This window comes from Ailuropoda melanoleuca, chromosome 5, assembly GCF_002007445.2.
Source record: "Ailuropoda melanoleuca isolate Jingjing chromosome 5, ASM200744v2, whole genome shotgun sequence".
NCBI classification, from domain to species: Eukaryota; Metazoa; Chordata; class Mammalia; order Carnivora; family Ursidae; genus Ailuropoda; species Ailuropoda melanoleuca.
The window spans coordinates 57,918,840-57,946,662 of NC_048222.1; the positions used below are offsets into that span (position 1 = coordinate 57,918,840).

Genomic DNA, 27,823 nt, shown 5'->3' on the forward strand with positions numbered 1-27,823 from the left:
AGTCTGAAGTTTTTTAAAGCAGAGCACGCTGATATCTCCATCAGTAATGCTTCTAGTCAAATATTAATAATTCAAAAAGGAAATGAACTTAAAAGGAATTGAGCAGGAAGGGACATAAAACAGGACCTAACCTGTCTTTGCCAAATCCTAAGCAAATCAGAAACAGGGATCTCAGAATTTGACCTTTGAGAAGAACCATGGCTCCAGGGAACAGAATTCTAGTGACAACTTGTCTACAAGTTTTGCCTGTCTGTCCTGACTCAAATTGGGTAACATTTTAAAGCTAAATTGTCCTAGAAACAGTCTTCATTTAATGTGAAAATAACACAAGAAAGTAATGAGAAGATGGGCCCCGTATCTAAGCCGAGAGGCTCTGCTATCCAGGCAGATGACAAACACATCAACTTTTTAAGAGATCAAGAGAAGGACTAGCTTTGTGAAAACAGAAAGCATAGGGACCTTCCACGATTGAAAAAGAAACAAGAAAATTATATAGCAGAAGATTGCTGTGGCAGATACTAACACGACAGTGTGTCCTTTTTTCAGGGAGGACTGCAGGGCTTTCAAGGCTAACTTGGTGACAAGAGAAATTAAAAGCCTTTTCTTTTGTTATCTCCTCTGTACACAGAGCCCCAGCTAGACCCGGCTGCTCCCTGTGGGCCTCCAGGAAAGGAACCATTCTAGACAAAGGAAGAGCTCAGGGTTCCAAGGCATGACTGAGATGCCAAAGGACTCAGCCTGTCTTTGGAACACTGGCTTATTCTATCAGATGACCTGCTGGGGCTGCCATATGGCCTGTGCATGACATTCTGTTCAGGATAATAGGGCCTGGGTCCATGCCTGGTTCTGCCCTCGGGGCTGGGATGACAGAATTAGAGCATGTTTGTTCTGAGGCCACTGACTTGTCTGATCCTGCCACTGTGGAGCCTTATCTCTCGATAGCCTCCGCGGTGCCTTTTTCAAGTTTTCAACGAACACGGAACAAGACCCAGGCAAGGAAAGACTAAGGAGAGCTGCTGCTACTATTCCTGGAAGAGAAGAAGCAGATAAATTAAGGGACTTGGGATTCAAGAGTGGTGAAGCCAGTGCAGAACCTAGAAGTCCCCAGAGTCCAGTTCACCATCACTGACAACAACAAGAGCAGTTGTTCAATGTTAAGGATTGGGGTCTTAATGTTCTATGTTCTGCAAACCGCCTCACCAGGGACGTCCAGGCAATGTTGTGACTTAAAATGGTGTCTGAGGGTTTGGAGAAGGGTTGAATTCTAACAACCCAGAGAAAAAGAAGTGTTTTTTTTTACATTTTAAAAGCCAAAAAAATTTCTGGTTCAAGTCCTATGATTTTCAGTTGCCAAAAACACGGCCTTTGAATTTGCCTTCCGTCTTTGAAAGCAGTGATAGTTGCTTGTCCATGGTGCATGTGGTGAATGATTACTAAGTCCAGAAGGACCCAAAGCATCACCATCATCCACACTCCATCAGCAAACTCAGTTCTACTTGTTTGGAAGAATGCCTTTCCCGGGTGAAGAGTGCATGGCCTCTAGTACTATTGTTGCAACTTCCTGTGAGGTTGTAATTATTTCAAAATACTTTTTTTTTTTAAAAAGTGTTTTGTCCTACTGATAGAAATGAGAGCCCTGACCATTACGTTAGCCCAACAGTCCTGGATTAAAAAAGAAGGTGTCATCAAGAGTGAGAATAAAGGGCCAGAGTGAATTTCATGGCCGGCAAAACCTCTGGGAGGACCCAACCTGGGTCTGAGTTCATTTACTGGGGACCCACCAGTAGACCTCTGTCTGTGCTCCACATCTGAGATCTATGAGTTTTTAAAACATCTGGATCCACAGAGGCACACTGGGAGCGTAGGTAAATCATGCCAATTCCTGATTTTTACTAAATCAACTCAACACCCAGAGGGTATGAGAAAAAGTGGGGCCTTTCCTTCTCTGAAGGGTGGGTCCTGCCTGAAGTGCCAGGCAAAGCAATACCGGAGTGGGGAACGTGGACTCTGGAGCCAGAATGTCCACATACGAGTCCCAGCTTTGCCACTTAACTAGCCATTTGCCCTTGAGCCAGGGGGTTAACTACTCTCTGTACCTCGGCTTCTCTGTAAACTGGGAATAATGCTAGCCGCTTTCTCATGGAGTTGCTCAGAGGATTGAAGGAGATATTAAAAGAGAGCACAGAATTCCCAACACTTGTTAGAGATCGGATGAGTGGCAGGAAGACTGTACGAGACTAAAGGCGCAACCTTGAGGAAGGGTTGTTGTGCTTCTATCGCTAGTGTTGGAGATAATTATGCTTCACACGTTATATTACCCTTATCTATATTTATTCTTGCCTTGCTTTATGAATCACCTTGGGGGGTACTAAGCTTACCCCTGATATCAAACACACCTGGAGATAACAGGGAGTTAGGAAATCTGGATTCTACCTTTGATTCAGCTTCAGCTAGTGGAGAGGCCACGAGAAAGTCAATGCACCCCCTCTGGCTTCAGTTTCCTCCTCTCTATAATGAGAGGGTTGGGCTAGAATGTCCCTGGTCTTGTAGGCCCCCGCCAAGTCACTAGATTTTATGATTCTAAGGTTGCTGCCTGATTTGAGAAGGGCTCTTTACCAAAAGCAAAATGATTCTCATTTCACACTTCAGAATTTGTCCTACAGCATTGATGGTGCCTAGGATACACAGGACAAATACTCCCTCTGAACCCTGAGACCGGGGAGCACAGTGATCACTGCCTCTGATCCATAATCCGAACACCAAACCACAAATGGGCTTCCCAGTACAAACGGATGTGCCGAACATGGAATGAGTCTCCAGTGGCACTGATGAATGTGGATCTGGCATTCCGATGGTCTCCCAGATGAAATGGCAGAGGGTCCATTTTTTTCCCTCCCAATCATGTGGCTTTGGGTAATACTAGCTTTAAGTGCTGCCTCGAACTTCTCTGGATCCGGGGATCAGGCATTGCAAGCCCGTCTACCAGTCAACAAATGGCTTCCAATTTCTTCTTTACATTTTGTGATATGCTTGTGGGAAGCTCAGCTCACATATACCTGGGACCTCTAGGTTTCTTCCCCTGTCTCTCTGTCCCCACACGTACTTCACAGTTGACAGGTATTTCATTCACATCTGTGTGTGTCAGTAGTCCCCAGCTCTCAGGGATATTCATCCTACACCAGGGGCTGGGCAATGAGATTTTCATTTTTATAGTGTTTTATGCTTTTAAAGCAAAATATACCTTATCTATTTCGGTTCTTAAATGTTTAGGACAGAAATTATTATCTGTACTGAATTTCATGTCAGCTTCATGAGGACAGAAGTTAATTCTGTTCTGTTCTCAGCTTTATCTATTTTTTTTAAGTGAGAGAGAGAGAAAGATCTCAAGCAGACTCCCCACTGAGCATGGAACTTGATGTGGGGCTCAATATCAGGACCCTGAGATCATGACCTAAGCCAAAACCAAGAGTCAGATGCCTGACCAACTGAGCCATCCAGGCGACCCCTCAGCTTTATCTGGTACCAGACACCTACTTAGAGCATGTTTGCTGAGTTAGTGAATGGATCTCCACTATACAGACGAGAAATCAAAGAACTGCGTGAGGTTAGGCTGTTGAAAAAGGCGTCTGGATCATCTGTCACCAGGTCTGCTGCTCTCTCTCTGCCACTCACCTCAGTGGCTAATCTCAGAGAGGCTCAAGATGGATTTGCGTAGACAAAAATAAAACCCATGCTCCATGACAACACTCGGCAGGGACCTTACAAGTACAAGGCCGCAAAGGGACCAGGGGGCAGTATTTGGATGATGCTTCTCTTAGCACCCCACGTTCTGGGTGTATGGATTCACCCAATTTCCAAAACAAACCTGCTTCCCCACCTCCCTGCCTTTGCGTATGCTGTGCCTACCTCCTGGAATTTCTTCTTGTCCTTTTCTTGTCCTTGGTAGGCCAACTCTTAATCAGATATCACGTTCCACCAAGATCTTCTGCCACTGAAATCTGAGCTCACCTTTGTCAGAGCACATATCACACAATGTTCTATTTCCTCATTTTCTCAACTTCCTTTCTCTTGCCCAGCCCCACACTGTAAGTTCTTGAGCACAGGGACTGTGTCTTTTATGTTCATAAATAAATTCCTAAAATGTGGTTGGTACATAGGGTTTTAATAGCTGTTGGTCGAATGAATTGTTGTGTGCAACCCTGTACCTTATCAAGAGAAAAAAAAGTTGAAAAATCTCCTAAGAGTACTTTTCCCACCGATGAGGAAATGGCAGCAATAGGTCACTCATATGCACCAGTAATGAACACAGGGCCAACGCGAAATTAGGCTGTGCAATGTGTGGAAGGCATTCTCTCTTGTGGCTGCTGAGGTGACCACAAGAAGACATGGGCTGCTGTCGATGTTGCAGTTGTAGGGATGGACACACAGGAGTCACACTGCTCCAGTGATACTGTCTGGCCCATTTCCTACAATGACCAGAGCCTTGGGCCTGGGGCGCCAGATTCCATCCCAGCCACAGCAAATGGAAGCACCCTGGGAAGGTACAGAAGAAAGAGTGCTGCTTTCCACACACAGACAGGCTGAACATTGTGGAGAAAAGATTGGGGGTAATTAGCCTAATTGCCTTTGGAGAGAAAAGTGTGGCTGGCTTTCCTTTTCACCACTTACCCTTATTACAGACTTACAGCTCTTGGTAAAAAGCATTATAAAACTAGGGAAGGTGGAGGGTTTGGGGTCTTTTATATAAAGGATACAGAGACAAAGTAGGATTATAACAAGAATAAGTAAAGAACTCTACCAGGACTTGGGGAAAGAAAACAGGAGGGACCCTTAGGTTTCTTCCCAAGTTGTGTCTATTCCAAGCTGGGGCAAGAGGGAGAGCTGCCCCTTTCATGTTGCACATACTGAAGGTTCCAGGGAGTCTTTAGGGTAGTTGGAACTCAAGCAGAGGCTGCCGTTAACACAGGAACACTGCTCACCCGAGTGGGGTGGGGGCACCACTTTCAGAGGCACTCTAATCAAAAGTTGCCAGGCCCTAAGCTCTATCTCAAGTGAGTGGCTAGCACCTTCTCTGCTTCCTGCGTCTCTCTGCAGACCCCAACCTTCCAACGCAGAGGAGGAAAGAGCATCCGAAGGCTGGGCAGCCAGGGCCCCACGGGCATGTGTGGACTGGGGTGGACTCCCACACTCCCAGGCCAGCCCTGTTGCCTCTTCCGAGGTGAGATCCGGCAGCATTGCTGCTGACTGCCTCGCCAGGGCTTTTTAAAGGGACAAGTGAGAAGATGGAAGCAAAAATACTTTGTCAATTGCAAAGGTGCAATACAAGCGAGAAGAAGGAGTATTATTATCAGTGCTTTATTTAGTTGCAGTTTGCATCAGCACCGTATACTGACATCGCCGACACTTTAGCTCTGATGCATATTAACTTCACTTGTTCCACAGACGCAGCTGCTCCAGGAGTTGCCAGCCGCCCCTCGCTTCCCCCTGCCCCGGGCCTCCTGTCCTTGGCTCCTGCTGTTCTCTAGAGCTGGAAGGCCTTCTGAGTGAGGCCGCTCTGACTGGCAAGTTCCTGATTGTCCTGAGGGCCCATCACCCTTTTCTTTCTTTTTTTTTTTCATAATAATATTTTTATTATGTTATTCACCATACAGTACATCCCCGGATTCCGATGCAAAGTTCGATGCTTCATTAGTTGCGTTTAACACCCAGTGCACCATGCAATACGTGCCCTCCTTAATACCCATCACCTGCCTATCCCATTCCCCCACCCCCTCCCCTCTGAAGCCCTCAGTTTGTTTCTCAGAGTCCATAGTCTCTCATGCTTCCTTCCCCCGTCTGATTATCCCCCCTTTCTTTATCCCTTTCTTCTCCTACCGATCTTCCTAGTTCTATGTTCCATCGCCCTTTTCTATCTCCCGCTGGTCTCCTTTCACAACACCCCATCCAGTTCAACTAGGGATGTGCCATGGTGAGTAGCACTGGCCACCTGCTTGCTCACCTTTCTGACTGGACTGGGAGTTCCTGGAAGGCAGGATCTATGACTTATTAGTGGAAAAACACTCACAGGCCAGTACGTGAGATGTTTCCCATGCCTGCTCCTCTAAGGGAGCAGCTTGCCATTGATAACACTCGTTTGGTTTGGTTTACGTGCCCCACACCTGGAGTTGTGTGTAATCTGCACATCCTGGAGCCTGGAGGAGTAGAGGTGATAATGATCACGACAAACCATGGATGAATGCTAAGGAGGCATGAGGCATTGTGCTAAGCAGCCTCCCAGGCTGTTAGTGCCATTTCCCCCAATTTGCAGATGAGCAAATAAAAGAGGCAATCTGCCTTCGGCCCCCACACTAAATAGCAGGGCTTAAGTCAGTTTGACTCCAATGTCTGTGGTCTTAATCACTACACCAGGAAAAGATAATGCAGAAGAAATGGAAAAGAGAGAAGAAAAGAGGCATTTGTCATTTACTAAGAAAGGAATATCCTATTTTTAGCTTGACTTTATTATTGTCTTTTTAAGATATGAATGTCACTATTTCCCTTACATCCCTTCTTCTAGTCTAATGACCTACCATCTAATGGCAGCAGACAAAGTTTCTATGAAACAATAAAATAATAAGAGCGGGCTTTCATGCAGAAGAGGGCCAAGATCCTGCCTCCCTAAGTTCTGGGAGTTGGCGTCCACCTCCTCTCCCATCTGTACCTTTGAAGTGGTCAGAGACCTCTTCCCTACCTTTCTTGACACAACAGCAAAAGCTTTAAACTGTTTCCAGGGATGACAGGGCTGGGGTGCAGCAGGGACCCACCCCCAGGACCAGGGAATCTCCTTGTCCTGATGCTCCTTTGTAGACACAAATTAGGGTGGAAGGTCTGACAGGCCCCTTTGCTCCTAGGTCCTTCCAAGCTAAAGAAGGGCTCTCTTGGGAACCCCTTCCATTAAATGTCTGATGGGCCAGCAGAGTAGATGTCAGGGGGAAGCCCGTTACAAGGGAAGTCTGCACCTCTAGAGAGCTTGCCTACCTTTTTTTTTTTTTTTTACTTTCTGTCTTCAAAGACCAATAAGAGAACAGCAAAGGGGAAGTTCTCACCTACACCCCATCTCAACCCCATAAAATGACTGGAAAAGGGATGTCATTGCATGGAACCCAAAGAAAGAACAATGGGTGATGGTCTATTTCTGTACCCCTCCTGAGGATAAACACCCTCATACAATTCAATAGGGAAACAAGTTTTCAGAATATTCTGGCTCTACCAACCACTAGCTGTGTGACCTCCAAAAAATTACTTCACCTGTATCTGTAAAAAATAGAAAATGATTCCACTCATCTTAAAGGATTGTTCTGAGGGTTATAGGCTTAATATACAGCAAACCTTTAAAACTGTGCTTGGTGAATACGTGCAATAAGTCTTAGCTGTTAGTATGGTTACTGCTGTTAGTATTATTACCACCATCACTGTTTTCTCTCTGCTCTGTCCCCTGCCTTGCGATAATCTCACCTATTCTGAAGATAAACTCCAGAGGTTACGGTTCCAAATTCTCTCTTGCAATATTCTTTGGAAGACAGGACAAAGAAACTGACTTCAAATAATTTCCCTTTTCGTTCCACTAGTAATAGAAACACCTAAGTCAACCACTTAACATTCAGGCAAGATGGCTGTCAGCACATTAGAAGTTAAGCATTTTGTCAATATAAATGTACCAAATATACCTAATGTCATTATTCTTGAGACGCCTCACATACTCAACCTCATCTCTAATATCTATCTTGATAGAAAAGAGCCATGACGACAGACGATTACTAGCACCAAGACCTGGTTTCCTGAAGAAGGCTGGATAATGGAAGGAATACCACTACATTCCCAGTAGCAGAAAAGTCTGTCCAAGAGACGCTGGACTAAATTCTTTGTGGGGAAGGTAAATGGTGTCAATGGAGAACTCACTCCTGATGCGTTCTGGAAAGCAGGGGTGGAAGTTAGCGCTATAATACATCCCAGTCCATGATGTTCCAAGAATCTAGATGTTCAAACTCTCAGAAGGCTAGAAACTCCATATAGCAATTTAAAAACATGGCAAATATTTTTATACTGTTCCCATTTAGAAGTGGATATACATATCCTCCCCTTGAATCTAGGACTCCTTGAATAATGGAATATGGTGGAAGTGATGTATCAGTTTCTGGGTCCAGAAATCAATAAATGGGCAGCTTCCACTTCCTACTTCTTCAGACACGGGATGTTGAACCAGCCACCATTGTACGCTCGTGGAGAAGGTTTGTGAAGAGGCCCCTATAGAGAGGAACTCGGGCCAGTCCTAGCTGAGCTCGCAGGGCTAATGAGCAACACTGGCCCCCATGTGACGGGCCGTCTCAGAACTGGATCCTACAGCACCTGGCTGAGCCATCCCAGATGATACCATGTGGAGCAGAGTAGTATCTGCCAAAATGTGGATTCACGAGTCAAATCAATGATTTTTTTTTTTTTAAGTAAATGCTGTGTCCAATGTGGGGCTGGAACTCATGACCCCAAGATCAAGAGGAGCATGCCTGACTGACTGAGCCAGCCACCCTGCCACCAAGCACCCCTGATCATTTTTGTTTTAAATGTCTGGTTTTGGCATGGTTTCTAATGCAGTTAGATAACTTACATATTCCATGTTTTGGGGAGAATCCCTTCCTGGATCCTTTCTAGGTATTCTCTCTCTCTTGAAATATTGCTTTCTCCTCTTAGGCCAGCAAAACACTGAAATTAGCTGTCAGATAAATAGTGGAAGATATTGCTGGACCTATTGTAGAAACAGAGGGAGCCTTGGGTCAGAATGCAGATACCATGACAATTCCCCAGCAGTTTTCAGATTGTTTGTGTGTGAAACAGTACAAAATTTGTCCCTAAGATGTTTTGTCCCAGTCTCTCAAGATAATGTCTTCCTGTTATTTTTTATAAGATTTTATTTATTTATTTACTTATTTATTTAAGTGATAGAGTGTGAGCTCAAGCAGGGCGAGGGGCAGAGGGAGAGAATCTCAAGCAGACTCCATGCTGAGTGCAGAGCCTGACATGGGGCTTGATCTCATGATCCTGAGATGACCTGGGCCAAAATCAAGAGTGGGACGCTTTATCAACTGAGCCATCCATGTGCCCCTTCTTTTTATTAATCGTAGAAAAGCAAATTATATCAATGAGGTACAATCTCAGATTAGCTTTTTTTTTTTTTTTTTTTTTTACAGGATAATATTTAATGCTGGTGAACTTGGGATGAGATCAATATATTGCACATGGCGGGGTAACTTAGGACAACCATTCAGAAAACAGTCTGACAATGTGCAATACACACACTCCCATCTGCATACATTAGCAGTACTAACCTTTGACTCAGTAATTTTACCTCTATGATTTATTCTAAGCAAATAACCTAAAGTGAGAAAAAAAAAAGGAACCTTATTATAGAGGGAGATGCTCATTGTAGCTTTATTTATCATTGTGAAAAAATGGGAAGCAGGCTAAATTTCTAAACATGGAGAAAAAATTAAAATAATATTATATTACATGAGCCTCGTGGAATATTATGCAACCATTAAGATGATAACAAGGAAGACCAGACATCCTCAGCTTATGATGTAATACTAAATGGGAAAAAAAATCAGAATATAAAACTATATATATAATGACTACAACTTTATAAAGATAGAGATACATATAAATACATATTAAAATGGAAAAGATAAGAAATGTTATTTTATATAATAGTTTATATTAGGTTTTTTCCCTTTTAGAAAGAAAACTTTGTATTTTTTAATATTTAAAGAAGGTGGGATGGAGAGATGATACATTGAAAAAATTAAAATGACCCTCCAACTCAATGAAGCAGAGCATTGTCTTGGTCAAAATGGTTGTTATTGCCCGTCTGTTGAATAAAACCAAGAACTAACACTTGGATCCCTTGGAAAATATCTTATTTTAGATGGTTAACTTCCTAGACAATAAGTATCTCTATCACTTTGGATCGTATTTTACCTCTGGGTGTCAGTAAGAGAAAATGGAGGCAATTCAGAAACTGCAGTTAAATGAGCACATTATATTTGTGGCTTTGTTCCTCTCCCCTCCCAACCTTCTACTTTTCCCTTCCTAGACTTTCAGGATAGAAAGTGATAAAATAAAACCAACAACAACAGTTTCTATTTCTAGAGTGAACTTTAATTCAATTTTTACCAAGATCCATGCCAATTCAAAATCACGGCTCTTCTCTTGGTGCTAGTAATAGAGTGATTGTCTTTTGCATTAAAATTTAAGACTTACAGTCACATAGGAGAAAGAAAACTTGGCTTAGATTTCTTAGTGGTCAAATGTACACCAGCAAAAACAAATGGAAAACTGATTGCAACTGTGTACTTGGATATTTAAAGCCAACACCATTTTTACCCCAATGGCTCAAATACTGGCATTCAGGTCTCCTTTCTCGATTCTAAAAACATGCACAGGAAAGTGGAGAAGGAAGGCCTGGCCTAGTCAAATTCCAAATTTCCACTTACAGCCCTGAAGTGGAGGGGCAGGAAGTAAGGACGCTTTCTCTGCCAGCTTTCTTGCTCACTGCTGTCATCATCCCCCTCCTTCACCATGATCCAAATAAGTGACCATCAAAGCGTTAGGTTAACTTCTATTTGAATGTGTAGCAAAACATTAAGTACACATTTTTATAAACTAATTTCCAAGCAGAACTGTTCAAATGTTACCTTATAGGTAAATGGCTGCTGGAACACTGAATCTATTTCAGAATTTGGTCACATTGAGCCATTTTTCTTAGTCATAAAGTAAATACCATAGCAGATAAGGATAATTCTGTACTCCTGCCATTGGTTGTTAGAGCAACAGGAAGTCGGACTTCAGCTCTCTCCACAGCCCTTTACAAATCAGCCCACTCAACACTAATGCAAACGTAAACACATCATTCTGCCAACCCCTGGGGCTGAAGGAATATCTTGGGAGCTAATATGTGAACCCCCATTTGATTCCAAGGCTTCTAGGCTAAGTACCTTATTGCCACAGGGAAACAGGCAGAAGTCAAGATGTTCTCCATCAGGAGAAAATAAAGTTAAATAAGGTTAAATTAAATTAAAATAAGTAAATATAAACAAACCCATAAACTGGATAACTTTTAGGAGCCCCAAAGACAGGATACTTGTAGCTCTTGAAAGTAGAAAAATTACCACTCTCTCTCTTTCTTTCTCTCACATACACACACAAACACCCTAAACTATTAGAGTTGTTTAAAAGAATCTACATTTACACCCCTTGATCAGGGTCAAAGTAAAAATTGCTTAATATTTAAGTGATGAAATCCATAGCACTAAGCATCGAGGCTTTGATCTTAATTGGCTCCTGCTACTGTGACTTACACTGGAGTTGTTTGTGGGCTTTTAACACTACAGACAGGCTCCCCATCTCTTTGCTCAAACAGGCCAACAGCATGCCTATAAAGTGGAGAGGTCCACTTGATGATGCAAATGTTCAGGCAGGTAATTAGAGACACTTGAAGCATCGAATTTTCCTGTGATCTAAAGTTTGCTAAAGTAGAAGGTGGTTTCAGGCAGAACTAACGGCGTATCTAAAAATGATGGCTGCTGAATCTCAGTTAATTTAGTGGGTTTTTTTTCTTTGAAACGTCTTTATTCAATGCAATTTGCCGGTGACCTCAACTTGATAAAAAAAAAAAAAAAAACCATGAATGTATCTGAAATCCGTGCTTGCCATGAAATAGCTGTAAGTTTTAATAAGAATTCTGAGAACCTGTGTTCTCAGAGGTGTCAGAATGACTGAACCAGAAAAGATCTTGGTTCTCACACTGAGTAAATGCAGATTCAATGGTGGTGCCTTATTTTTTATGCCTTGGAGACATGGGGTCTCTGTAGATATCTGGGCTGCTGTGAGGATGGTGGCACCTTTCTAAAAGTTAATACTGAGTGTAAGATGACATGGAAAACACCTTGAGCTGCCATTCACTTGGTGTCGCACCGTGGAGTCTGTTTTAATTGGTCAGTGCCCATACCAAAGGGCTGGCTAAATATTTTGATTACTACCTTGCAATATACCAAACTTCTTGGACTGTAAATTAGAAAGTTCTCAAAGATGCCAATATTTGTATATTAGAATTTTAAGGCCTTAGATATGGATTTCTTTTTAAGTGTAGCAAAAGTGCAATAGTGAGTTAAGTCTCCTCTGGGATATTAGCATAAAAATCTATAGAAAGGAAAGGACGCATCCAAATGAAATGAGCAGAGTAATGCCAGTGCTCAATGAATTTGATTTTATGTTGTACAACCACCGAACAGCATGTAGGCCTAGTCTAGAGGTCAAAGATTTCAGCGAGAACCCTGATTTCAACTTTCCTTTTTTTTTTCCTTGTGGTCCCATAATCCCCATGTCTTAATATCAAGTTTTGAGAGTGTGATCATTACAGTTATAATTCAAATGCAGGCCTGACGTAACTTTATACTAGTATCTTAGTCTACTGAACTGTGAGGATTGCCGGCAGTGACCTTGGAGGCCATGTCTATTCTGCCTTAGTTTACAACCGAGGGAACCAACGCCCAGGGAAATTAGGTGGCTTGTTTGAGTATATGATGCAGTGGGAACTCAGACCCAGAGCCTAGGACTCTTTACAACTCATGTCTGTCGACACAGATCAATAGGAAACAAATGTCATTGGTGAAAAGGAGTCATCAGGACGGGCCACATGTTTGCAGGGGCCAGTGCAAAATGAAAATGTGGAGGTCCTAACTAAAAAATTATTAAGAATTTTAAGATAGCTACAGAAGAGCGTTCTAGGCATGGGGCCAAGTATGACTGCACAGGTAACACACCCTGGAAACTAATCCTGGGTGCCATGATTTCATAATTTACTGGATGCTGACTCTTAGAAGGCAAAGGGGAAGAAAGGCTTTTTGAACACTGAAAATGTTCAAAAATTATCTGTCACATAGATAAGTGAATGAATGACTATGTACATGAGTGAAAGAATGCACCTAGGAAATTACTACTAACACTCAGGGGCAGGTTGAGTTAATGCAATAAGTCATCATGAGAACTTGGTCTGTTATTTAAGTGTCACAATTCATAATCTGAAAATACCACATAACACAATCAACCTTCCCAGCGCTGACACAAATAGGCTGCCAGAACTACGTCCAACACGCGAGTGGCCATGTGCGCATGTGGTAGGCATTACTGTGCTATTATGTGCTCAAGAAATGCCAACTGCTTACCAGAACTGTTTTGTATTTTTTCTCTCTTTTTGCATTTAGAAGAATTTATCCAGATACATTTCATGGAACCCATCCATGTGCAAAATCTACAAGCCCTTTAGATATGAATATTTCATACATTGCCAGGCACCCTTGATTTAAAAACAATAGTAATAATAATAAAACTATTACAATTTATTGAATTTTTATTATGTCAGATATCATACCAAGTGCTTTGAATATATTTCCTCCTGAAGAGGACCTCATAACTTCTCTATGAGGTAGATATATTACCCTGATTTTCCAGTGAGGAAAACCAGGCTCTGAAAGCTTGAGTGGCAGAATCAGAATTTGACCTTAGGACTATTTGGATTCCTGGAGTCTCACTGTTCTTTGAAAGGAAAATAGTGCAAGTTGGACATACCGAGAACCACAGAGTAGGAGCTATTGCTTGACTTGAAAAGAATGAGACTTCTATTTGATAAAGCCTGAGTGAAGTTTCACTTTGGTGAACAGAAATGAAAATCGAGGTGGTTAATTTTCAGCTTACTACAAAGGCAGATGGAGGAGGAGCCTCCTTGCCCACATTTTATGGGGCCCTCGGCCTGATTTATTGCATTACTATACCAGGAAAAGAGGTTAACGGTATAACAGTGCAGAGTGAAAGAAGGCTCAGAGCCAAGCTAAGATTTCCACTCAGGTAGTTTGTAGTACGTTTCATTAAGAGACAAGAAAACGATAAAAAAAAAAAAGTGCATAATTTTCCTCCGTAGATACAGATGTATGATGTGTAATAGAAACACGGGAAATATTAACTTTAGAGATTCAGGGGTTAATGTTTTTTTGAAGTAGGAATCATAAGAAAATGTGAGTTTATAATCATGAAATGTCTCAGAATTGAAGAAAATATAGTTAGTGTTTCTGTCTCTACCTCTCAGGAGATAAAAGTGCCTTCATAATTATGGCTTCTATTTATTATGACGTTTCAAAGTGTTAATCTGGCAGGAGTATCTTATTTCTTATTTAAAACAAGCTACGGAAAAAATAAGGAAAAAATGTGGAGGCGTAGCAAAAGCAAATTCATTTTATATATATTCTGTTCACATTTTGTAGCATCGTCCTCCAATGTCATACTTTTTATATTTTTTAATTGCCTGATTAAATAAAAAGTCTGTTTTTGGTATGCAAAATTTTCAAATACCAGCAGAACAATATTTCTGGCCAAACACCACAGTTTTATAGCTTGAGCACATTCATGAATATGTCTATGTAACACACACTGTGTATACATAGTATGCATATGTAACAATGTGATACATACAAATAATTTGTAACAAACTGCTGATTTTTTCCACGTATCCAATGGTAAGAAAGTCTCCCCCATCTAAGTCTATTGGGGTGTGGTCCTATTCCCCTGCCCAAGACTACTTTAGGTTTCAGCCATGAGCAGGTGTCATGACTCTACACACAGACACCAAGGAGAAATATGTTACTAGGAAAGGTTTCTCAGTTAGACTTGGTCCCTTGATCTGCTGGATACTCACTTGGAATATGCCAGTTTTCCTGGAAATAGGAAAAGAGCTACAGAAGGACAGGACGACAGGATGGGAATGGCAGGGAACACAGAAAGCACCCAGGTCTTTGATGACGTTGTTTAAGCAAAGAATTTACCAACCCTGGAGCCACCCCATCTCAGGGCTTCTTTTTAGGTGACTTAATATACATGTCCTCACTGTTGAAACAACTTAGAGTTGGGTTTTCCGTTATTTGTAGCCAAATGCAGCATGACTGACACCTATCATGTTCGAAGACCTATCCTGGCCAATTTCCATGGATTATCTCTAATTGATTTCACATCTCTAAGCTAAGGGCTATTTTCTCCATTTAACAGAAAAGGAAACTAAGACTTGGAGAAACTAATCATATACTCACATCTAGTTAGTGGATAGGACAGGATTCCAACCTTAGTCTGTTTGACTTTGAAAGTTATCATTTAAAATCTCTGTATGTGGGGTGCCTGGGTGACTCAGTCAGTTAAGGGTCTGACTTTTTTTTTTTTTTAATTTTATTTTATTATATTATGTTAGTCACCATACAGTACATCCCCAGATTCCGATGTAAAGTTTGATGCTTCATTAGTTGCGTATAACACCCAGTGCACCATGCAATACGTGCCCTCCTTACTACCCATCACCAGTCTATCCCATTCCCCCACCCCCTCCCCTCTGAAGTCTTCAGTTTGTTTCTCATAGTCCATAGTCTCTCATGTTTCATTCCCCCTTCTGATTACCCCCCTTTTCTTTATCCCTTTCTTCCCCTACCGATCATCCTAGTTCTTATGTTCCATAGATGAGAGAAATCATATGATAATTGTCTTTCTCTGCTTGACTTATTTCACTTAGCATTATCTCCTCCAGTGCCGTCCATGTTGCAGCAAATGTTGAGAATTCGTTCTTTCTGATAGCTGAGTAATATTCCATTGTATATATGGACCACAGCTTCTTAATCCAGTCATCTGTTGAAGGGCATCTCGGCTCCTTCCATGATTTGGCTATTGTGGACAATGCAGCTATGAACATTGGGGTGCATATGGCCCTTCTCTTTACTACGTCTGTATCTTTGGGGTAAACACCCAGTAGTGCAATGGCTGGGTCATAGGGTAGTTCAATTTTTAACTTTTTAAGGGACCTCCACACTGTTTTCCAGAGTGGCTGTACCAACTTGCATTCCCACCAACAATGTAGGAGGGATCCCCTTTCTCCACATCCTCTCCAACAATTGTTGTTTCTTGCCTTGTCTATCTTTGCCATTCTAACTGGCGTAAGGTGGTATCTCAGTGTGGTTTTGATTTGAATTTCCCTGATGGCTAATGATTTTGAACATTTTTTCATGTGTCTGTTAGCCATTTGTATGTCTTCATTGGAAAAGTGTCTGTTCATATCTTCTGCCCATTTTATGATTTGTTTATTTGTTTCTCGTGTATTGAGTTTGAGAAGTTCTTTGTAGATCTTGGATACCAGTCCTTTATCTGTGGTGTCCTTTGCAAATATATTCTCCCATTCCGTGGGCTGTCTCTTAGTTTTTTTGACTGTTTCCTTGGCTGTGCAGAAGCTCTTTATCCTGATAAAGTCCCATAAGTTCATTTTATCTTTTATTTCTCTTGCCTTTGGAGATGTGTCGTGAAAAAGGTTGCTCTGGCCGATGTCATAGAAGTTGTTGCCTATGTTCTCCTCTAGAATTTTGATGGATTCCTGTCTCACATTGAGGTCTTTCATCCATTTGGAGTTTATTTTTGTGTATGGTGTGAGAGAGTGGTCAAGTTTCATTCTTTTGCATGTAGCTGTCCAATTTTCCCAGCACCATTTATTGAAGAGACTGTCTTTTTTCCACCGGATGTTTTTTCCTGCTTTATCAAAGATTAGTTGCCCAAAGAGCCGAGGGTCCATTTCTGGGTTCTCTATTCTGTTCCATTGGTCGATGTGTCTGTTTTTGTGCCAGTACCATGCTGTCTTTGTGATCACAGCTTTGTAGTACAGCTCGAAATCCGGCATTGTGATGCCCCCAGCTTTGTTTTTCCTTTTCAACAGTTCCTTGGAGATTCGGGGCCTTTTCTGGTTCCATACAAATTTAAGGACTATTTGTTCCAGTTCTTTGAAAAATGTCCTCGGTATTTTGATCGGGATAGCATTGAAAGTGTAGATTGCTCTGGGTAGTATGGACATTTTAACTATGTTAATTCTTCCAATCCATGAGCATGGAATATTTTTCCATCTTTTTATGTCTTCCTCAATATCTTTCAAAAGTGATCTATAGTTTCTAGCATATAGGTCCTTTACGTCTCTGGTTAAGTTAATTCCAAGGTAACGCATGGTTTTTGGTGTTATTGTAAATGGGATGGATTCCCTAATTTCTCTTTCTTCAGTCTCGTTATTCGTGTATAGAAATGCAACTGATTTCTGGGCATTGATTTTGTATCCTGCCACCTTACTGAATTGTTCTATAACTTCTAATAGTTTGGGAGTGGATTCCTTTGGGTTTTCCATATAGAGTATCATGTCATCTGCAAAGAGAGACAGTTTGACTTCTTCTTTGCCGATTTGGATACCTTTGATCCCTTTTTGTCTTCTGATTGCTGTTGCAAGGACTTCTAGTACTATGTTGAATAATAGTGGCGAGAGTGGGCATCCTTGTCGTGTTCCTGATCTTAAGGGAAAGGCTTCCAGCTTTTCCCCATTGAGAATAATGCTTGCAGTAGGCTTTTCATAGATGGCTTTTATGAGATTGAGAAATGTACCCTCTATTCCTACACTCTGAAGGGTTTTAATCAGGAAAGGATGCTGTATTTTGTCAAATGCTTTTTCTGCATCAATTGAGAGGATCATATGGTTCTTGAGTCTTTTCTTGTTGATATGATGTATCACATTGATTGATTTGCGAGTGTTGAACCATGCTTGCATCCCAGGTATGAATCCCACTTGGTCATGATGGATAATCCTTTTAATGTACTGTTGGATTCTATTAGCAAGGANCGTTACCTTGGAATTAACTTAACCAGAGACGTAAAGGACCTATATCCTAGAAACTATAGATCACTTTTGAAAGATATTGAGGAAGACATAAAAAGATGGAAAAATATTCCATGCTCATGGATTGGAAGAATTAACATAGTTAAAATGTCCATACTACCCAGAGCAATCTACTCTTTCAATGCTATCCCGTTCAAGGGTCTGACTCTTGATTTCAGCTCAGTTCATGATCTCAGGGTTGTGAGATTGAGCCTGCTTAAGCTTCTCTTTCTCCCTGCTCCCCCAAAGCTTCTAAAATCTCTGTAAGCCTTTGTGTACATGTGTGGCAGTACTGAATTTTTATATGTGTCCACACTTATATACCTGTGGTGAAGGTGTTATCTGTGGTAGCCCAACATTTATCCCATTTCTCAGTCTTTGAAATGTTAAAATGTTAAACATAAACACATTTAACATAAAATGTTAAAAAGAATGAGGCAGAATTGAGGGAACATGTGATAACATAAAGCAAATGGCAAGATCTGGGAAAAGTAATAATTACCAGGTTTCCTTTTCCATGGGGATTACTTATTTTCCTTCTCATGGGTCAGATAATTCTAGCTCTGTTCTTGGGGCTAGCTGAGACATCAACATCCTGGCAGATGACATCTGCCTTAAATACTTATCAACCTGTATAGATACCATTAATGAGTAGGAATGTTGTAAGGGAGATACGTGTCTCTACAGAAAATACCGAATCAAAGATCAAATTTGCAGGATGGGGGCTACCATGCACCTTCCGTTTTCACAGAAGACTTTCCTAATCAATCAAGGCATTTCTTTTTCTCCCTGACCTTGGATATAGACCCACAGACTTCTTCAACACTGGCTGAGGCAGCCACTAGCAGTCAGTCAGGTGTGGCTCTCTACTTGGAAACTCATTTGCACTGTGTGTCCTACATGTTCCACGGGGGAGGGCTCTTCAGGGACAAAACTGAAATTACAGGGAAATTGTGCCATGCTAGCTTATCAACCCCTGAGAGCGGAATGAGGGGAAATTACTGCTAACTGAAAATATTATCTATGTATTTCTGAAAATTGAGTCTAAAAACTATATTAGCAGCAATGAAGTTTAAGTGATCCCGAAAGAAAAGGGCAAAGTGTTGTAAAATATAAACGGCAATAATAAATTTGAAAGTTGGACTATTTGTGTGTCTGTCTCTTTTTTACAGATAGCTATGTGCATTCGTGATGTGAATTCATATTTTGAAAAATCATCTTTGGATTCGATCCTACCACCTAGCTAATTAAAATACGAAAATAAATATAGCATTAAGGAATCCTACTACTAGAAAAATCTTGGACTTTCTCTAGACTCTCTGCTGCCCATCCCCACCTCACTTTGTTCTAATGAGAAAACTAAGGGCAGCAAGGCCAGTGCCTCGTCCGTATATATTTGCTAACTCCATTAAAACGCCCTCCTTATAGTCCTCCAAAATGACCCTCTGGTCCCCCCAAATTCTCCTCCTTTATTCAGTCACCCCATGAAAGACAACTGGATTCAGGCATTCTGTAAATGAAGTTAATCAGGTAAATAATATTCATCCTCACAAGAAAGAAATGAAAGACTACGTATAGTATGTAGGACACAAAGACCAGTATGGTGAATGTTTGTTTTGTTACCACTATAATGATTATTTTTAAAAGCCCCCAATTGATTATTCTAAAAGTACCAGGGCCCTCCTGAGCACTGATGCTCTATGATTTTATTGTTTCTTCCACTGATGGAACCAAGGAGGTTTTCGAGGGAGTGGTTGAGTTGCGGGCTTTGAAGTCAGACAGGCGTGGGCAAGAATCCTGACTCTGCCACGGCCTGCTTCTGGTGAGGTACTGAACCGTGGTAGACAGGAATAACATCCCCACCCCTCCCCAAAGATGTCCACACCCTAATAATCCCTGGAACCTGTGAAGTGGCTACACTACCTGGCAAGAGGGACTTGTATATGTGATTAAGTAAAGGATCTGAAAACCGGGAGATTTTCCTGGATTACCCTGGGTGGGGTGGGGGGGCAATGTAATCATCAGGGTCCTGAAAAGATGGAAGGGGGAGGTACACAGCCACAAAGGAGCTGTGACTACAGAAACAGAAGCTGGCAGTCAGGGACAGCTGGCCTGGACTTGGAGAAGGGACCACAAGCGAAGAAAGGAATACCTAGGGCCTCCGGAAGAAATACAGGCCTGTGGACACCCTGCCTTTAGCCCAGTGACACCCATTTGGGTCTTCCTACATCCAGAACTGTGATGTCATACAGTCGTGTTGTTTAGGCCTCTGAAGCTAGGAGAATTATAGCAACAGGAAACTAACTGATACCCCTGAGCATGTGTCCTCATCTATAAAATGGGAATAAAAAAGAATGTGCCCCCAAGGGCTTATGTGAGGATTATATTAAGAGAATATAAAGAAAACAAGTTAGTGCTTGGCAAAGCTTAAAAACTCAATGAATGCCCACTGTCATTATACGTGAGATATCATCACATAGCCTAGGGATTTATATGGTGCTGATTATAATAAATGGTGATTTACTGAAAAGCAATTCATTTTATCATAATAATACCTTACATCTGAGCAGCACTCATCTGGCTTTTATGAAGCATGTTCAGCTCTGCTGTCTCATGTGATGCTTGGTAGAATTGTGACTCCACAGATGAAGAGACTGAGGGTCTGAGGGGACAGGGCTTTCCACAGTCACTCAGAGAGTACTCTGTTGGCCAAAGTTGGAGTCCAGGTCATCTGATTCCACTGTATACTCCCAATCTCATCATGTGGCTTACAGAAATATACAGGCCTGGTATGCAGAATCTTAATATGAAACAAAAATGATAAAGCCAAATGATGATGGGGTTATTCATCGCACACCAGACCATTTCCCATATGATCTCACCCAGCGACGTCTTCTGCCAGGGCCTCCAGCCCCCCGCTCCTCCAAGCGCAGCCTGAGTACTCTCTCTAATGCATCTAGTCAATTGTGCAAAGCACAAGGGAAAAAATTCCATCCTGACCGCAGCAGGCAATCACCTTATGCCCTGAAGCATGAAGTCTGATTACCTTTATCTCAGTTTATCGTTAAATCAAAAACTGTTGCTATGAATACTGGTCTAGGACTCCATTTATGAAATGATATAGGCCAGTCAGCAGAAATAAGCGAGTGCCCTTTTTCTTTCTTAATTTCTGCTCACTGTGAAGATTTTATTTTATTTTATTTTTGAACGAGGGGCAAAAAAAGCCTCTTTAGCTTTGAATAATTTTATTACTTTCTTCACTCTTTCATGAACTGGCTGGGATACCTCTGGCTTATCACCATTCTCCCTGTGCTGTAGGCAAGAGGTTACGGATCTGATACCTAGCGGCCTGCCAATGCTAGCCTCGAAGTCTACACCTTGTTTCGGTGGGGATGTGCACTCTGGCCATACGAGAGCATCATTTATCAAAGCGTGGTCAAGGGACTTCAAGGTGTGAGTCACTTGAGCTGTTTGCTGAAAATTCATACTCTGGACCCAGCAGAATGGAGCTATTAGTGCCAGGGCCCTGGGAATCTGCATTTTAACCCTACGTGATACTGATGAGTTTTATCACTGGAGGACCACCGGTAGAGATCAAAGCTGTGGGTAATGACAGGAATGGTCTGGGAATGTGCCTGGATTTCCCAGGTATCATTCAGCTTTTCGTCAGCCTGGGGGCAACCAGCACAGAACATATGCCAATCATCTCCATAGGCCTTTAACACATTCAACAGGAGAAGCCAGATTTCTGAGGTCACGAACCAAAACTGCTGACATCAGGGTCAGGGTTATGCAACTAAGCATCAAGGTCTGGGGTAAATCTCCAGGCCACTGGACCTCTCCTGCCAAACTCCCCTTTCCAGTCTGGCTGAATGTGTGGCAAGAGTCCTTAATGAGGATAGAGGGAGCCTGGTGGGGAAACTGGCTTCAAGGGCTGCAGACCAGTTAAAGAGACATGATAAAATCCCATGGGAAAAGACAGCACAGTATGAGGGCTAAAAGCGAGGGCTCTGGAGCCAGACTGCATTTATTTTTGTTTAATAGACACCGAGGCATAGACAGCACTCACTACCTACCAAGCACTATTCTAAGAGCTGTTCAAATATTAATTCATTTATGTCTCACTATAACCCTTCTAGGTGGGTACTGGCATTGTCGTCCACCTTTTCTGTGGTGACACTGTGGCTCAGAGAGATGAAGTAATGGGCTCAAGATCACAGCTTATCAGTCACAAAGCCCAGACTCACACCCCGACAAGCCGTCTCCAGAGTTCATGCTGTTCAGTACCCTGCCACGCTATTTCTCGTGGATCCAAGTCCCCTGGTTTGACCCTGGGAAAACTGCTTCAGCTCCCATCCCTCAGTGCCCCCCTGTATAAAAGGAGGACGTTATTAATAATAGTACCTACCTCCAAGAATGCTAATCAAACCATTTAATAGCTGCACTGAAAAGAGTATCAGGCACACAGTAAGCGCTCAGTAAATGCTAGCTCTCCGTTACCCATCAGTCCTACACTCTCAGGGGCAGCCTGAGGATTAAATTAGATAACATACTTGAAGTATTAGGCACAGTGCCACGGCACACAGTAAGTGCTAGCTGTTATTATTAGCCGAGTTGAGCCAGGCCAGTTTATTTTAGGTCCTGTCTGGAAGGCAACTGTGCTTTATGCAGGAGGAGGCAGCCAGTCCCTCAAAAAAATAACTGGGTGGGAGCCAGACTAATTATTAGACAGAACAGGTTCTCTGCTTTATGTCACTGGAATATTCCTGAAAAGTTCCCGATAGTGAATTTGTATATGCTTAATCCTTTATCCCCATTGACCTATTTTACAATTTCTGATTGATCATTCATTGGCAGTGATTCTTCCGACTTAAGTCTTTCTCTCAGACTGTCATGCAACTATTAACTTGTAAAAGACTTAAATATACCAAGGAAAATGAACCACTGGAGCAACTCTTGGCAAAGTCATTGGCTTAATCATTCCCTAATGGAATTGTTTTCATTTTATTTTTCTTTTACTATGTGTTCTAATAAGCATGCCTCTACTGCACTGAACGTCCCAACTTCCTTTCCGTGAGGCTTATCACCTCCACTATTAAACGTAACCATGATGAGAAGTGGTTTGATTACAATTTGTGCTAAATCAAGGGGTGAAGGATGGCTTGGCAACCCTCATACCCAACAGCCTAGCTTGGAGTAGGGTTGGGCCTGGGAGGGAGGAGGGAGGTGGGGAGGGAGTTGGGAAGGTGGGGTTGTGGGAGCCACTGCTGGGAGGTGAGTTTATCCTGAAAGCTCAGACCCGGAAAGTGCAGCCTAATCCCCAGGGTCTCTTGAGGATGGGATTTTCCAAAAGGAAGCATTAGTAACTTTCCAGGTTGTTTAGTGCTACTTTTTCACTTTACTAGGAAAAAACTGTCAGCTCCAACCCAGTTTTTTGCAGAGTTTACCAGGCATGATAGGCTCTATCTGCAATATAATAAAATGTTAAACTGAACCAACACATTTTTACTAAGATGTTTGCTGGGCATAGCTCACTCTGCTGCCTTTCCGAGAGGAATAGGCAATCCAGCCTCCTGGGACCTGCAGTGTGGACTGAGCACCGAGCGTCCAGCTCCTACCACTCTCACATTTTTCACAGGTTTCTGTTCTCTTCTGACTCCTCTCTCCACATCCCCTTTCCCCCTCTCCCAAGCCCCCCATATATGTATGAAATTTATTCCTTACCATAGAGTCTATGTCTAGAGCTTCTTCAAGTTAAAAAAGATGAAACCAGTGAAGCAGGACCCTTCTAGTTTGGTTCTGCTAAACAACCCCGTGGGGGAACTGCCTTGCTGGGTAATTTGAGGCAAATCATGTTATCCCTTGCAATGTTCCTGTGCAACGCTGAACCAGTTGGCAGTTGATATGGGGTTTTTAGCTCTGATCACGGAGCAATCTACTGAATCACCACAAGATTGATCCCATTCATTCTGATGGCTTAAGCAGGGGGCCATCTGCTGAATGGCTAAGTAGAGTAGACCAAAGATACTCAATAAATATTTGTGGACTGCACGGCAAACTGCCTCTTCACACCTGAAATGCAAGTCTGTCCTAGGTTAGGACTCCAATGTGGACAACTCATCAAGGCCCCACCCCCACCCCAGGGCCTTTGCCTAAGCTGTTCTCTATGCTTGGAATGCCCTCTCTCTCACCACCTCCCCCACTGCCCCTCACAGTCCACCTGTCCAAATCCTACCTAGTTCAAGGACCAGCTCAAATATCAGTGGCTCCACAAAGCCTTCCCTGACTACCCTAGCCAGAAATAACTTCTCACTCCTCTCAATTTCCATAGGTCTGTGTGTATGTTTTCTGGTGCTTAAAAGGCGCGCCATTTTATTTGGGCTATGTGTTTACCTTGTCTTTTCTACACCACTCAGCAAGACCCTTGAGCTCTGGAACTACGTGTCAGTTCCTCTTTGAACCACCCCCCCCCCCGGCAACTGGCACCTACTTGTGCAGAGCAGACATTGGTAAAAGTTGGCTGAATGAACAAATCGTTACCCCAGCAATGACAAAACAGAAACAACTGCAACATTCTTTATTCCTCCTTCTGCCTCTCCTCCTCCTCTTCTTCCTTCTTCTGTCCTTTTAAAAATATACGTATTTGACCCACCAATTACCCAGGCGAGGAGGTCTGGGGACTTACTGATAGACGAAGACAACTCCGCAGACCAAAAAAGTTTCCAGAGACCCCTATAATGACAAGCAATGCCTAGGCCAACATAGACGTTGGGAGAGTCTGAGTCTCTGGTCTGCTGACAGCCGGCTCCTGGGAATGGAAGTGTTATTTTCCCAAAGAGCTTCATCTGCTCTGGTTCATATGTGCCAGTTCCTCGTCTGACTAGAAAATCCTGACTTTATTTTTAAATAGTTACTCCAATAATAGGCTAAGTAATCGCAGATCTTCCCGAGGCCTTATTATACATGTCCCAACATACTGGCCTTCTTCAAACCCACATTTCTTTCCCATAAATATATGTTGAACACCTTAAATTTCAGCATTCTATGTAGTGGAATGTGTATTTGTTTTTTTTTTTTTTTCCCTCCTGTAGGAATCCTGAATAAAAGAGAACGAAAGAAATGCTGATGTGCAAGTGACAATTTCTCAACAATGTGTCTGATTACTCGTATAGGCAAAAGGATTCTCCTGCAACCGTAAGTAAGAAAAATGTGTATTACAATATAATACATAGTCAAACTTCAATAACACACTTTCTATCCCGGTGCCACTAATGCTTGAACAGCTGCAGCTCTCACTGTCTTCGCTGATGGGGCCCATAAATACTCCTGGGGAATGGGACAAGGATACATAATGGATCTTCACCTGCCAAGATCAGGGAAATGAATGTCAATCGCACCCTGATGCAGACGCGCTTTTTGGTGGAGAGTGATGAATATTGCCATTTGTCCTATGCCACTGTAATCTTGGACAGGAAAGCCTACCATGGAGAAAAATGGTGGGGGAAGAAGCTGTTCTAGGACACTTGAAAAGAAGAGTGTGTCATAATTATTTGGCCACCAGGAATAAAAGTGAAAGAAGTGTGTCACGATATGATTTAGTTTGGAGAAAGGTTAAAATTTAAGAGGATACCCACACTGTCCCTATCATTTCATTCTGTATAAAATTTTCCCTCAGAATAGGACTCTTTTATTGAAGACCAAATGTCAAAGATACCAGGGAGTCACAAAATTGTAGGGTCGTTCATGTTCCCAGAAACAATTCAGTGTAGTAATGAAAGGGTGTGGGCTGACACGTTAGGCCGATGTGAGTTCAAATCCCGACTCTATCACCTCCCTGCTGGTAAGACCTCAGGAAAGTGACCTGACTTCCTCAGGTCCCTGAGTTTTCTTTTTAGATAGAGCAGTGATAATAACAGAGCTCACCCTGTGCAGTTAATTGAAGGTTACATGATGTAATTATCATCAAGACCAACAATAAGTGCTGGGTATTGTGTGGTTGCTGCTGTTTTCCCCCTATTGCCCTTTCTCCATCATCATCATCTTTGTCCTATCATCCCAGCTGGTTTGTGGCTGATTTCATTAGTCAATAAGAGGGGAAGAAGCAAGGAGACTACCTCCCACCAAAATACAAGGCAGACCCCCCGGCCCACATCAAACTCCAGAAACAGTACTTCTAATCATAAAAGTTTCCTTTTTAAAGCTTCGCAACATAACTTAACAAATGTATCCACCTAACTCATGTCATTCTTGTTTTATCAAGCAATGACTACTGTAACAGATACCTTCTTAGCAAAAAGAAGACCCCCCTCCCCCACCAAAAAAAACATACTGATAGAAAGCACTGGGTACTATCAGACAGGAGTCCTAGATTTAGGCACATCACATATTCTTTGTGAAAAGGGAGGAAGCAATGACATGTCCAGTTCTCTAAGGAACTTAGACAAGGTCTTTTTCTGTTTTCAGTCATTTGGAATCACAGGCTACAGGCTACTTCATTCTTCTCTTCCCCTTTTCAGAAAGACTGCCTTCTGAAGGTCTAGGATGAGTGGTGTCTGAATGACTTCTTCTAATTCTGCAGCTCTGGTGGTTTAATTGCATCAAGCCTACAGAGGCTTTCCCGTGGGTTGTCTAAGGCTGGGGCAACTCCTCTCTTAAGTGGGGCACGCCACTGCAAGTCGGCAGGGCCTTTCTGCAGGTGTGCCCCTGGAACTGGATGAGGGGCCCAGCACAGGTTGCCAAACAAGGGAAACTTCCCGTTCTGGGTGTTAACTTTAGTTACCACAGCCAGACAATGCTGCCAGTGGTGTGGAAGAAAAAATTGCTGTAGCCAGCTGTGCTGTTCACAGTCGGATGGATTCTGTGTAGCTCCAAATGGTGATGGAGCCAGCAGCCTGTTGTAGCCAAGGACAGGATGATGGATGATCTACATACTGTGTCCAAGTAGAGAGAATGGCAGAAGTTCACTTCAGGGTTGTTAAAATGCTAATCTGGGTGAGTTAACAAAAGCTTAATAGAAACGAAAAGTTTGAGAAATAAGTCCACCTCCTGTGATATCTATGTGGACCACGGATTTGATCGCCCTTGGTTACACCAACGGTGGCTTTTCACAGTCAAAACGTTTCCTAGTTTTCCTGTTGGATGAATGGGAGTGGCTCCAAATTATGAGCTGCACTGCCACTGTTGTCAGGGTCTGAGGAGGAAAAGTCAGCCCAACAATAGCCACCTTAACGAAAGAAGGTTACGTTATGCTTAATATCGTTATATGAATTTTATTCTCTCTATGCATCCTGGGAATAAACTGAAACACACTTTCCGCCCCCCCAACTAGAAGTGGCAGCTGTTCATGAAATAAGCAGCAACCTAAGACATGGGCTTTGGTAGATTTTAATGCGAAGTCTCCATTCACATGAGTTGTCCTGTTCTAATGACAGTTTCAATTCGTGAATTACACTAATAGTATATTGAATTATTAGTGCTCATAATTTAGGATTCAACAGGATGCTTCCAAAAAAGGTGCATATTTACATTTCTTGCCAAGTGATCCATTTTGCCATGCTCTAGTTCTTCGCATTCTTATTTAAGTTGAACATACAGAAACATGCCTGCCTCACCTGGTGTTGGAACATTGGCTAGTAGAGCTTCTTGCAAATGATAGATACTCAATAAATACTGAGTGTTTGGCATACCCCAAGTGCCTCTTGCTTCCTCTAGAAATGAATCTAGAATGTGCAGGCTTAATGTATTAATTGAAATAAAAGGTAATATTTTATCCTGCAATGTGTGAGGGAAGGAGTTCACCTCCTATGGTTACACCAATAATGGTTAGGCATTCAGCCAGGCTCTTGACTCTGCATAAAATGCATCAGAAAGGTGAAAAATGACCCCATTTCAGATGCATTTTTCACTCTTTGTATCTTAGTGAAACTCACATGCAAGAACAATGACTAAGCTAATTACCAGCATTTATTATGATGGAGCAGCAAGAAGTGAAGAACTTCTCCAGTTTCAGTAAGTCCCTAACAGTTA

At 42.3% G+C, this 27,823-nt stretch overlaps 1 protein-coding gene across 12 annotated transcripts in view; it reads right to left on the reverse strand.

Moving 5' to 3' along the window:
• SEMA6D (semaphorin 6D) overlaps positions 1–27,823 on the reverse strand; it is a 605,120-nt gene that overhangs the window by 25,622 nt on the left and 551,675 nt on the right. Inside the window, exon 1 of one of the 12 annotated variants that reach the window (XM_034661021.1) lies at positions 20,353–27,228. The exons of the other annotated variants lie outside the window; for them this stretch is intronic. The gene's annotated coding sequence lies outside the window, so the exon portion shown is untranslated. Of the gene's footprint in view, positions 1–20,352; positions 27,229–27,823 lie in introns of those variants that run through there. 12 annotated transcript variants of the gene reach the window in all.